Here is a 12,784-nt window from a genome sequence, read left to right on the forward strand (position 1 = left end):
GGCTCCCTTCTCCACCCTTTGGACCACCACAAACAGGCCGGATGCTTATGAGTTTTTTAGCACCCATATGTTATTTATTGGGTGACCTCCACCAATCCTCCAGTACAGCTTTGTGCAACAGCATACAGTTGGAAGTAAATTCCCCCCTTAATCCACCATCCTGAGAGCCTGTATCCCCCTGATCCCTGCCAGCCTCCCCACTTTTGCACTTCCTTCCTGTTCTTTATCTGTTCCCAGTTGATTGATTTCATAAGCTCATCAGCCTCCTGTCTAATTAAGCCATTGAACATTTATCCCTGCCCCCAGTTAAATCCATTCCAGGGGGGTAATAGCTGGTAACATGGTGACCAGAGTGCTGGGTCAGCTGTAGATTCCCAGCACTCTGTCACAACATCCAAGAATCACAGTAGCCCTTTTTGCCACAGCATCACACTGGGAGCTCATGTTCAGCTGATTATCCACCATGACCCCTAAATCTTTTTAAGAGTCACTGCTTCCCAGGATAGTTCCCCTTTCTGTAAGTATAGCCTGGATTCTTTATTCCTAGATGCATACATTTACAACTGGTCATAGTAAAGTACAGAATCTGCTTGTGCCCTGCTCACCAAGAGATCCAGATTACTCTCCATCAGGGACCTATCCTCTTCATTATTTACCACTCCCCTAATCTTTGTGTCATCTGCAAACTTTGCTCAGCAATCACTTTATGTTTCCTTCTTGGTCATCATAAAAATGATTAACAGTGTAGGGTTAGGAACTGATCCCGGCTAGATCCCCCATTCTCTTGATGATTCCCTAATTACGATTACATTTTTATATCTGTCAGCCCGCCAGTATTTAATTCATTTAATGTTAATTTTGTATTATTCCAGTTTTTTAATTAAAATGTCATGCAGCACCAAATCAAATGTCTTACAGAAGTCTAAGTATATTACATTAACACTGTTACATTTACCAACCAAATTTATAATCTCATCATAAAAAAAAAAAGATATCAAGCTAATTTGGCAGGATCTATTTTCCATAAATCCATGTTGATTGGATTTTATTACCCTCCTGTAATTCTTTTATTAATTAAGTCCAACATCAGCCACTTTACTATTTTACCCAGGAACAATATCAGTTCTATTCCCATACCAGTGACGTTCTGAGTGGCCATGGCATGCAGCAATAATATCAATGAGGAATTTGTAGGTAGCTACAGGTTTAAATCCCTCATATTTTTGAAGGCTAAAATTTTCAGACATGCCTGGGGGAGATAGGTACCCAAATTCCAATGGATTTCACTGGAATTTGGGTATCTAATTCTCTTGGGCCTTTGACAATCCCAGCCAAAATGAGTATGACCCTTAAAAAATTGTATACATACTGAATTCCTGGCAAGAAAACAAACAACTCACTAATGTACAAACATATGCCACAGAATTAATCTTTGGGATTAGGATTTCCAAGAGGACAAACATTTGGGTCTACAATCCTAGAACTAATCTTATTATTTAATCAGGACAAACTCCTGGACAGCCTAAATCATAAATTCCTAGAAGGACAAATATTCTATATATGATGGAATTCCTAACAGAACTGCTTGGCTATACAGTACATGGCCATTTGTCATGATGGAATTCAATATTTCTTGTTCGTGTGTCCATAAATCATGTACTATACAGCCAGACACATCTGTTAGGAATATAATTACTGATGAGAGGAACCCATACAATTTTTTGTAGGACAAAATTTACGGTGATATCCTGTTTGGAATAAATTAATAAGATTAATTTCAAAACAAACCCTGGACGACAAATATGTGGGTTAAATCCCACTGCAAGGAAAACGGGTAGGCCATTCCAGAAAAATTTTCCAGTCAAATTCATAACAAGACCAAAAATTCACACTGATGCGTAACATTGCAGTTGTACAATTATGCTGGCCATTCAGCAGATTATGCCAGAAGAGTTCCAGATTAAAATAAATCAATATAATATAGATCTTGTCTGCACACACAAGGTTTCACAATTTTTTTTTTTATATGGACTTAGGGTATATCTACATAGCAGGTGAGGGAGTGAATGGCAGCTTGTGTAGACATTACCCATGATAGCTGTACTCTAGGTAGCTTGCTAAAAACAGAAGTGAGGACATGGGCAGTGGGTGAAACTTCCCCTGTGGGAGGCTAGCTCCTTGTCCCAACTCTTCCGCCCACAGTTCCGCCCACACTTCACCCCTGCTCTGCCCCAGGCCCTGCTCCCGCCCATTGCTGACTCGCCACTCACCTCTTCACCCCCCACTGTGAGTTTCCCCCCTCTGCTCACCTCCTCCCCCGCCTGCTTTCTGCTCACTCACCTGCTGCTTGCCTCCCCACCAGACCTCCCCACCCGCCCAACCCTACTACAGCCGCCCCTTGCTTATTATACTGACCGCCCATGAGTGAGGACACCACGACGTGGGCTTCAGCACCTCTGCACAAGTGATCACAGACTCAGGGGGGTCAGACTGGCTTGTACAGCCAGTGCTGAAGCCCATACCTCAGTGTCTTCACTTTTATTTTTAGCGAGCTACCTACAGTACAGCTAGCAGGGCATGTCTACACAAGCTGCAGTGCAGATGAACCCTTAGTTCAACTGAGGCAAATCCCTGTGTCAACATATTTGAATAGGTTTACAGCTGGTTTATACTGAGTTAGCTTAATTTGAAATCTCAATCAATGTGTCTCCATTATAAGTCAATTTAAGTAGGTACGTGCAGCTGTTTGCAACAGCTTAACTAAATATATTTAAACACTGATTTTAGTAAAACCTGTGTGTGTAGACGATGACTTAAAAAGGAAACGTACATATAGGAGATAGGTGAGAGTTACTTCTTGGAAGGCACAGTTCAGTTTCATGTGACAGAGCTGAATTCGTCTTATTGTGCAAATCTATGAAGGCATGAGTGACAGGCGTGTTGGAGTCTCTCTCTTATTAACCTAGTACTGATCAATCATCCTTTAACTGTCTTAATTTATCCAACTGGTTCTTTTTTTTCCCCTCTCTCTTTCTGATTTACAGTACAAGTGTACTCTATTCACTGATTCCTACAATGATCCTTTTTCTTACACCCCTATAGAAAAGTAGTACTCCAGTATACCACCTTGTGTGAATCATCTTAACCTATCAGACACTTGCAAACCACCAGTTTTTATTGTCAGAACATTTCCTTTAGAAATCCTAATGCATTAAAGAGAAAAAAAAGGTAATAAAAAGAACAGAGTTCTGTAGTGTGCTTGAATACCTTATCTGCCTGTTCAAGTCATGCTCAGGGAGTGGTTTTGTTGTCCTATTCCCAGCTGAAGATTTAGGCCATGCAATGGGAAACAGGTTGCTGATTCTGATCTGCTTTTAATTCTGCACCCGAGCTGCTAGTCTTCATTTTCTTTCACATCTGAACAGATAGAGAGGAAAATATCAAACAGAAAAGGTGAATCCTACAGCTCTAATACTGTAGAGGGGTGGTTCTTAGTATATACTTCCATGTATTAGTTATTATATATTTTATAAAATTGTATATTTTATTTTAGTTCAAATGCTTGAGTGCAGATGCAAAAAAAAAAAAGGCACAAGCACAGAAGATGTTCAAAACACAGAATTTTTATCTGGGTTAAATATTCATTTGCTTGAGTGCATTTCAATGAGTTGCCATAACTATTCATTGGAATGTATGGGAAGCAATGGGAGCTGCTGGATGCTCAACACCTCTGGAAATTAGGCCATTTATTCAAGTGCCTATTTATGGGCTTAGGGACCTAACTCTAAGCGTTCCTTTCTTAAAATCTAAGGGCATGTCTACACTTGCCATTTGAAACGGAAAAAGTCCCTCTTTTGAGCAAAAACCGTGGGAGCGTCTACACTTGCCAATGACTTTTTATGCAAAAAGAAAACCACCTCCACGAGAGGAGTACGGCTCTTACTGGTGATACTTTGGCGGTGATGTGCTCCTTTATCGTCTGGCCAGGTGACAGTGCCTGCATCACGGAGCAAACGATCCCCTGCTTGGAGCAATGCTGAGCTACCGGAGCTGATCAGTGTTTGGGGAGAGGAGGCTGTGCAGGGACCCAGGATGCCCCGCGATCACCTCCCTCCCTTCCCACATAGGGTGTCCAGATATCCCGATTTTATAGGGACAGTCCCGATTTTTGGGTCTTTTTCTTATATAGGCTCTTATTTAGGCTCCCCCATCTCCATTTTTCACATTTGCTGTCTGGTCACCCTATTCCCACAAGATCCATTGTCAAACTGGAGGGAGCTGCACGGTGGGATAGCTGCCCTAGAGAGCTGCTCTCATCGGTGATGGGAGTGCTGCAAATGTAAACACTCTCTGACACCCGTAGAAGTGAGTACACAAACCAGCGCTTTTCTTTCACCAATTCACTATCACCGGTGAAACTGACTGTGCAAAAACTCTGCAAGTGTAGACATACCCTTAGCTGCTAGACTGTAAGCGTCTTGGGCAGGGACCATGGGTGAAATACTAAATGCTGGCCCCATTGAAGTCAATGGAAGTTTTGCCACTGACTTCAATGGAACCAGGATTTCACCTTCTATCGCCTCTATGTTTTCACAGTGCTTGGCATGCCATCAGCAAATCATAATCACACATCTATATATGAGGGATTATTCACTTGCTGAGAGCAGGGCTAGAGGATGAGGTAATGTATGTATTTATTTCCCATTTTAAAAGAAATGCTATGTCATCATTATAACATGACCAAGGAAGGAAACATCATCAGCTGGCAAATGCATTTATATATATAAGTGTCCTTTGTTGGAAATATTTAGTGCTTAAAAATACCCTAACTATATTGACGGTGCACCACACCATCCAATTTGCAGAATTAGAAATGAAGCAGGAGATTGTGTCTAGGGAGTGTCTGATATATATTCCCCTAGAAAATTTTCCACTGGGTTCCTTCCCTTGGGATTTCTTTAACAGCAAATTACCTGATACTTTGCACAATCTAGTGTATTTCACAGGCAAAACATTTGCTTTTCAGAAATATTTTTATGAGCCCAGAGATAAATCATCCTTGGGAAGAATGATTAAATAATCTCCAGAAAAGGGGTTGCTCTCCAGTCAAGGCACAGAAATCTCCCCTAACCCCCAACCACACCTCCCTTCAAATTACAGTGGAATTTTAACAAGATACTCTCAGGAGCCCCTTCCAGCATATCGCCGCAAAAGGCATCTCATTACCAATCCCCTGTGCTAAGCAGTTCTACGCCAAAGGGAGGTGTTCTAATAAAAGGTGATTAAAACGGTGTTTAGCTGCAAGCCAAGGCTTAGTGCTCTATTGCTGCACATTAATGGATCCACACCGGATGACCTAAAGGCACTAGTCAAGGACTTATATTTTGACAGGGTGGGAACAATTTAATTATTGTACATGTGTTACAAAAACTGTAATTTTCATGCGCACAATAACAGAGCACATTGAGTTTGTCTTTAAAACTAAATAAAGAGATAAAGGCCAGTCTCCGGTGGAAAAAAGTAGTATAGTCACTATCAAAACACTCAGAGAAAGAGACGCAGACAGAAGAGCAGTACCAAAAAAAGAGAGGGGGGGATGGGGAATTTATATGAACATTTTACAAGGACTAGCAGCAGAAATATAAGAACAAATGGTTCGGAGAGACAGAAATACTAACCCCATTGAAGTCAATGGCAAAACTCCAATTGATTTTGATGGGGCCAGAATTTCACGTGGAGACGTTAGCAACAGTCCAGTGTCTTGTAACCATACACTGTACCAACCAGTTTTGTTCTCTACCTTAATCATCATAAAAATATGCTTATTCCTGGAAATCTATTTCTCTTCCTTCCCACCTTCTGGCATATTGAAGGGACTTTGCTGAAAGGGTTACCCTGCACACTGAAGTTCTACTCAGAAGCTGTAACATACATGTATTATTGGATACTAACTAGAGATGAGTGAACATCTACAGATATACAACCAAATTTTCAGAAGTGTTCTAAGTCCAAGTCTAGCAGAGCAATTTTAAGTTCACATTAAAGCCAATGGAGCTACCCAAGTGCTTAAAGTTAAGCACGTAATTAAATACTTTGCTGGGTTGAAGCCTAAATTTGGAGGCCCAAATTGACACCTTTGGGTCTGATTTCCAGAGATTCTGAGGACCTGCTTCTCCCAAAAGCATGTCTGCTTATCCCAGCCAGACCCAGGATGTGCTGAGTTGTATGAAAACATGTGACATGCAAACAAAGATGATATCAAAATATTTTGAACTTAGACATCAGTTCAGATTTTATTTGAGGGTACTTAGTCTTCAAAACATGGCTGAATATACATATAATATAGCAAAATAAACATAAAGGGACATTCAATATCTCTGCTTTTAAATGGGGAGGCCAGTAGTCCTAGGGCTAACTGTGGTTAATGACTTCTACAAACTCAAAATCTTATAACAACTGGACTTATCTAATCAGAGAGCATGAGCAATATGGCATATTTATGGAAGTTAACCAGAAAAGACTAGGCAAGAAAACACTTTAAGAACGGGACTATTTTACAGGCTTAAGTTTGAACCGGATTCTGCAGTCTATGGAGCATGTACCTCTCATTGAAATTAGTGGAAGTGCTGCAGGAATGGGTTTTGTGATGCTGCAGGAACAAGGAACAAGGATGCTGCAGGAATGGGTTTTGTGATGCTCATTGAAGGTTTTTCAGAGGAATATAAGAATTAGTTATTAAGGGTGAAATCCTTACCCCATTGAAGTCAAAAGGCTTAGGATTTTACCCTACATTTCTTTTCTGCTACACAAAAGGCAAGACCTTCAGCAGGGCTGGTCCTAGACCAAATGGTGCTCCAGGCAGAGTGTCTTCAGCGCCCTCCTCACTCCATTTGTTAAACTTTTGAATACTTTATTTTTATTGTATTTGTAGCCCATATCACAACTTTGATGCACAATTTGCATGCATGATTTATCCCTGTCATACAAGACAATAAATTTGCACACAAGGATCTGTAAATCTGTATTTATTCATGCCATATATAAGCAAATAAAAATGGTTTGCTCTAGGCTTATAGAAAGTTTTTAATTTTAAGAATAACTGAAATGTCACTAACAACAAAAACAGCACCCCAAGCCCGGCACCCCAGAGTCACCTGCCCCTAAATTCAGCCCTGGCCTTCAACTGGCATAATGTGGTGTAACGCCTGACTTCAGCAAAGAGTGGGGCCCAGATTTCATAGTCTTGAACCTAATTCAACAGCCATTAAGTGAAAATATACAATCTCATTTTAATGAAATCAGTACTAACTGATTAACTACATTCTTTGATTGAGGGAGTCAGGTAAGCATCCAAATTATACCTATGCGAATCAGGGTACTCTATATAACTAAATTCTAAAATACTACGCAATTCATTAGAACTAGTAAATTATTTAAAAATTTTGGACCTGATCTGGAAAACCTTACTCATAAGACTAAATTACTGGACTGCTTATCTTCCCCATTTCTCACCCCCTTCAGTTCCAGAGAGTTCACTGTGTGCAACAGTAATGTGCATTTATTATAATTTACCCTTTTAGATAATAAAAACTAATCAGTTCATCTCCAGCAAGAGTTATGGATCCAAAAATCAGAAAAATGAACTAATTTTGATTGACTCTTGCTAGTTAGTGTCTTTGTTATATTGGCATAATTGTTATTAAGGGACTGGACCATAATTAGAAAAACAATTACTTTTATTAGGAGGAATTAATTAAAACTACAGGAGCAGAAGAAACCAGTTCGGATAAGTTTTCACAGAACTCCACCCACACAATTCTCTACAAGGAATATTAACTTATATACATTACATCAGCAGAACAAATCACCATTGGTTGATCATTGATCCTGAGGGCAGAACATTGTTGCTTAGCAACTTCTCAGAGCTGACTTTTACAATTAACCCTTTTGGGAATATCACATACAGCAACATCTGATTTTGTTTTTTTTTAAATAAGCAAGGCAACAAAAACAAAAGTACACAACCCTTCCCCCTCCTTGCCCTCACCTCAGAAAATAGAAGGATACAATTATATTCCTAGCTCTCATCCACACACAGAGAAATTAATTGGAGTAGCGATTCTGGGATAGCTCCCCCAAGTGGATGCTCGATTTTGTCCAATTTACCTTAATCCGTTTTGGAAGTAGATTAAGTCACACTGAAAAAAATTCTCTCTGATTCCAAAATAAGAGTATCCACATGGGGACCTAGTCCAAAACAATTATTGTGCTTTAAAGTCATGCCCTCCCTTAATCCAAATTAATTTTCAAATGTAGACAAGCCCCTAGTTCATCTGGGTTCCTGCGCAGTACACCTGTCCAAGACAGAGTGATCTTTCTCAAGCACTTTAAATTGAGCTAATTTCTGCACTATTTGGAGGAGCAGGTGTACAAGGATTGTGGGGTCGGGGTGAAAATGGGTTAAAGTTCACAGAGAAAGGCTATATTGTAAATGTAGAACCCACTCTTACAGGTGGGGTCAAGCTACACTGCCACAAGAGTAGCCCAGGGAGTTACAGTTCCCTCCCTGATTTCTGTTCTCTTGCTTCACAGGGGAAGTAATCTGCTGCTGGGTTATACCAGCAGCAGAATAATTCTTCTCCTCTATGCCAGCTCAGCTCTGCTGGGACCAGAGCCAATGTTCCGCCTATTTGTGCACCTTCCCATTTGTCTGTGATTCACATGTGGGTAGTTCTCCCAGGGGAACGAGAGGTGCAAGGCAACCCATTACTCCCCTATGTGGTGTCTTAAGGCAGGTCACAATCCTGCCCTCATTTTGAGTTAATGGCCAATTTTCCAATCCATAAATTCTTATATAAAAATTCAGGTTCAATCTGTTCTCCTCCTTGAGCAGCACCTGCAGATTTTGACCCAAAGGCTCTTTCCGCATAAAGTGTGTAGGTGGGAGCGATCTTGGAAATGTTTGGATACATTTGGAGTTCTGATTCACTTCTCTTAATGCATAAACATGAACTGAATTATTCATCCGTTTCCACCCTTCCCCCTTTGAAAAAAAAAAAAGAAAGAAAAAGTGAAAGCAAAAATCAGACGGCTGCTCTTTTATAATAAAGAGAAGTAACTTCCTCTCTCAGTGTATTTGCAATATTGCCACTTACGAACTATAAAAACCAAATGTTCACATAAAATAAAGTAAAACTTACATATAGAGATGTTAATATGCTGTACTCTACATATGGATTCTGAAACGAAACTGGTAATGACATCTCTAAAGAACAGCTTGCTTGTTTTTTGAGCAATCAAGAAAAACTACACTGTTCTTTGCCATTCAAAATTCAGTGAGACAAAGTTGATGAGGTAATATCTTTATTAGACCAACTTTTGTTGATGGAAGGGACAAGCTTTCAGACTTAAATAGAGCTCTTCTTCCAAGATTCGTAGATAAAGATAATTATTTTGGTGACTTCTGTAAGACTTTTAATTATAGCATCACGCAGCACCAAGTCAAAGAGCTAGAATAATATTAAACTAATATGGGGCACATTAAATGGATCCCAAACTGGCTAACTGATAGGTCTCCAAATATAACTGTCAAGGGAATTGTCATTGAACGGTTCTGTTTCCTGTGGGAACAGGATTGGTTCTTGACCCTTAATTAACATCTTTATAAATGACCTGAAAGAAAACATTAAATCACAACTGATAAAGTTTGCAGATGACACAAAAATCGAATGAATGGTAAATAACGAAAAGGACAGGTCACTGATTAAGAGGGATCTTGGTAAACTGGGCACAAGCAAACAATATGCATTTGTATATGACTAAATGTAAATGTATACCTCTGGAAACAAAGAATCTAGGCCACACTTATAAGATGGAGGACTCTAGAGTCAAGCAGTGACTCTGAAAAAGATTTGGGGGTTGTGATGCATAATCAGCTGAACATGAGCTCACAGTGTGATACTCTGGCCAAATAAGCTCATGAGATCCTGAGATGCATAAAAAGGGAATTTTTAATTTAATTTAGTTTTAATTTAAAACAAAATGATCACAATTATGGCAATGAGGCTATTAATGCTATACTAAACTTACCTTTTAATTAGCATACAGCCATTCTGTGGTTACATTTCAGTCTTAAAATATGTAGAATATAGTTAATTCAAAATAGCCTACTTCTTACCTTAGAACAGCTATGATATTAGTTTCTTTGTGGGAGGGAGTTTGGGTGTAGGAAGGGGCTCCAGGCTTGGGCAGAGTGTTGGGGTGCAGGAGAGGGTGAGGGGTGCGGGCTCTGGGAGGGAGTTTGGTGCAGGAGGGGATTCTGACCTGGGGCAAGGGGTTGGGATGCAGAAGGGGGTGGCCAATGGGAGCTGCGGGGTTGGTGCTAGGGGCAGGGACAGTGCACAGAGCCGCCCCCACCCACTGGGGCTGCAGAGATGTGCCAGCAGCTGTCCACTTCCGGGAGCGGCATGGGGCCATGGCATGCAGGCAGCCTGCCTGAGCCCTGCTGTGCCACCAGCCGGGAGCCGCCTGTGGAAAGTGCCTCCTGGCTGGAGCCTGCACCTCGCACCCCCTCTTGCACCCCAATCTCCTGCCACAGGTCAGAATCCCCTCCTGCACCAAACTCCCTCCCAGAGCCCACACCCCTCACCCTCTCCTGCACCCCAACACTCTGCCATAGTCTAGAGCCCCTTCCTGCACCCAAAGTCCCTCCCAGAAAGAAACTAATATAACAGCTGTTATAAGATAAGAAGTAAGCTATTTTGAATTAACTTAACTATATTCTACATATTTTAAGACTGAAATGTAACCACAGAACGGCTTTATGTTAATTAAAAGGCAAGTTTAGTATAACGTTAATAGCCTCGATACCATAATTGTGATCATTTTATTTTAAATTAGGAAAAAGACTTGTATACAGGCCCCCACAAAGTCTAATAGCCCTGGGCCCACAGGAGACTTAATCTGGCCCTGGGAACAAATATTTAATAATGGGATCTTCAGTTTCGCAGAGAAAGGTACAACACCATCCAATGGCTGGTAGCTGATGCTAGACAAATTTGGACTGGAAATAAGGCGTAAATTTTTAACAGGAGGACTAATTAACCATTGGAACAATTTAGCAAGGGTCGCAGTGGATTCTCATTATTGACAATTTTTAAATCAAAACTGAATGTTTTTCTAAAAGATAGGAATTATTTGGGAGAAGTTCTATGGCCTGGGTTGTACAGGAGGTCAGACTGAATGATCCCAATGGTCCCTTCTGACCTTGGAATCCAAGAATCTATGAAACCTATCTTGTCTCTGTCATATCCTGGGACCAACAGGACTACAACAACAAAATTGAAGCATGCTATAAGGCTTGAGGACATAAAGGCTGGATATTCAAGTTTGATCAATACATTCTAGGTTGCATTTGCGGAAAAGATATTAGTGTTAATACAACATTCCCTACAGCTGCTCTTAGGGAAGGGGGGGGGACCAATTCACTCATGGTGTAACTCTTTTGGCTTCATGAATTTGGTCCATTGTGCTTGTTTGATTATGATAACTCTACAAATGTCCTAGTGGATAAAATTACCATAAATATAATGAAAAATTATTTTGAAAACACTTTCCATAAAGGAGCTATAGAAATGGAAGGATTTCAATATACTTGACAAACATCAACTTACAACACTCCTGTAACTTAGCTCCCAGGAGAAACAATGTAAGAATCCCATAGGAATAGTGTGCATTTATATATTGGATTTATATTTCATTTAGTACATGAATTTATACTACAGTAGGTCACACAAAATATGTTAAATATATAAAAATACAGCTAATCTGAATGTTCTTAGAGATCATTCTACAAACACTCCACACACATGTTAGCTTGTTAAGGTTACATAGTGCTCATTGAACAACCATGGAAATGCAGCAGCTGTTTAACAACACACAGCAACACTACCCAACAATTTAGGGCCTCAACAGAATAAGATATCCATTCAAAACTACCTGGAGAATGCAAGTGAGAGGAATTCCACATTGGGATGTGGCCAGAACATTAGGAAAAAGATATGGGTTCTCAAATGATGCGGACAGTCTTGGTTTTACATGTTAGCAGAAAAAAAAAGAAATTCACAATATAGATCAACTGCATGTAACGAGTAGGATATAGACTAGAAGTATGAGGCCAGCCTTGCATTGACCCCTAATGATGCTAAGGGGAACATCTCCAACAATCTTAAATTCCTCACTTATGTACTTTATATTTCTTCAGTAAATCTATTTGGGTTTTTCAGGCACCTTCCATGGTGAGATTTTATTATCAATCAAAAATAAATTGACCAGGAATGTGCAATTTCTATGTGTGGGAGTTAGAGAGTTATTTCTATCTTCCATTGCCCCTCAGTGCGAAAATGAGTGGGTGGAAGATGTGGGAATCTCAGGCAGCACAGTGTGCTGCATTATGTATTCAGAATACTTGCTTTTAGTTTCTAGTCAGCGTAGTGGAGAGAGAAATCCCCATAAGGTTTTGGGTGACAAATGCTAGCCTCAAACCATGTTGAAATAAATGAATCTATGTTTAATTTTTCAACTATTATTAGTTTAGCTGTCTTCTAAATATACTGCAAGTAGCAAGGAAAACTCGGTCACTTACACACGTCTATGTAGCTACTTATATGATCTCCCCTCAGCATAGTATCTATACAACTGGAGCTGTGCGAAACTTTACAAAAGAACCTGGAAGGAGTTATTCTGAATTTTGTTATTATACCAGAAAATTGAGTTAGAGGTTCAA

The 12,784-nt window shown here is 40.1% G+C and overlaps 1 protein-coding gene across 5 annotated transcripts in view; it reads right to left on the minus strand.

Annotated features, from left to right (window-relative positions):
• SHISAL1 (shisa like 1) overlaps positions 1–12,784 on the minus strand; it is a 314,851-nt gene that overhangs the window by 165,351 nt on the left and 136,716 nt on the right. For 4 of the 5 annotated variants that reach the window (XM_065583733.1, XM_065583731.1, XM_065583684.1 and 1 more), the window contains exon 2: positions 3,268–3,417. The exons of the other annotated variant lie outside the window; for it this stretch is intronic. The gene's annotated coding sequence lies outside the window, so the exon portion shown is untranslated. The remainder of the gene's footprint in view (positions 1–3,267; positions 3,418–12,784) is intronic. 5 annotated transcript variants of the gene reach the window in all.

Source organism: Chrysemys picta, chromosome 1 (genome assembly GCF_011386835.1).
Source record: "Chrysemys picta bellii isolate R12L10 chromosome 1, ASM1138683v2, whole genome shotgun sequence".
In the NCBI taxonomy this organism is placed as follows: Eukaryota; Metazoa; Chordata; order Testudines; family Emydidae; genus Chrysemys; species Chrysemys picta.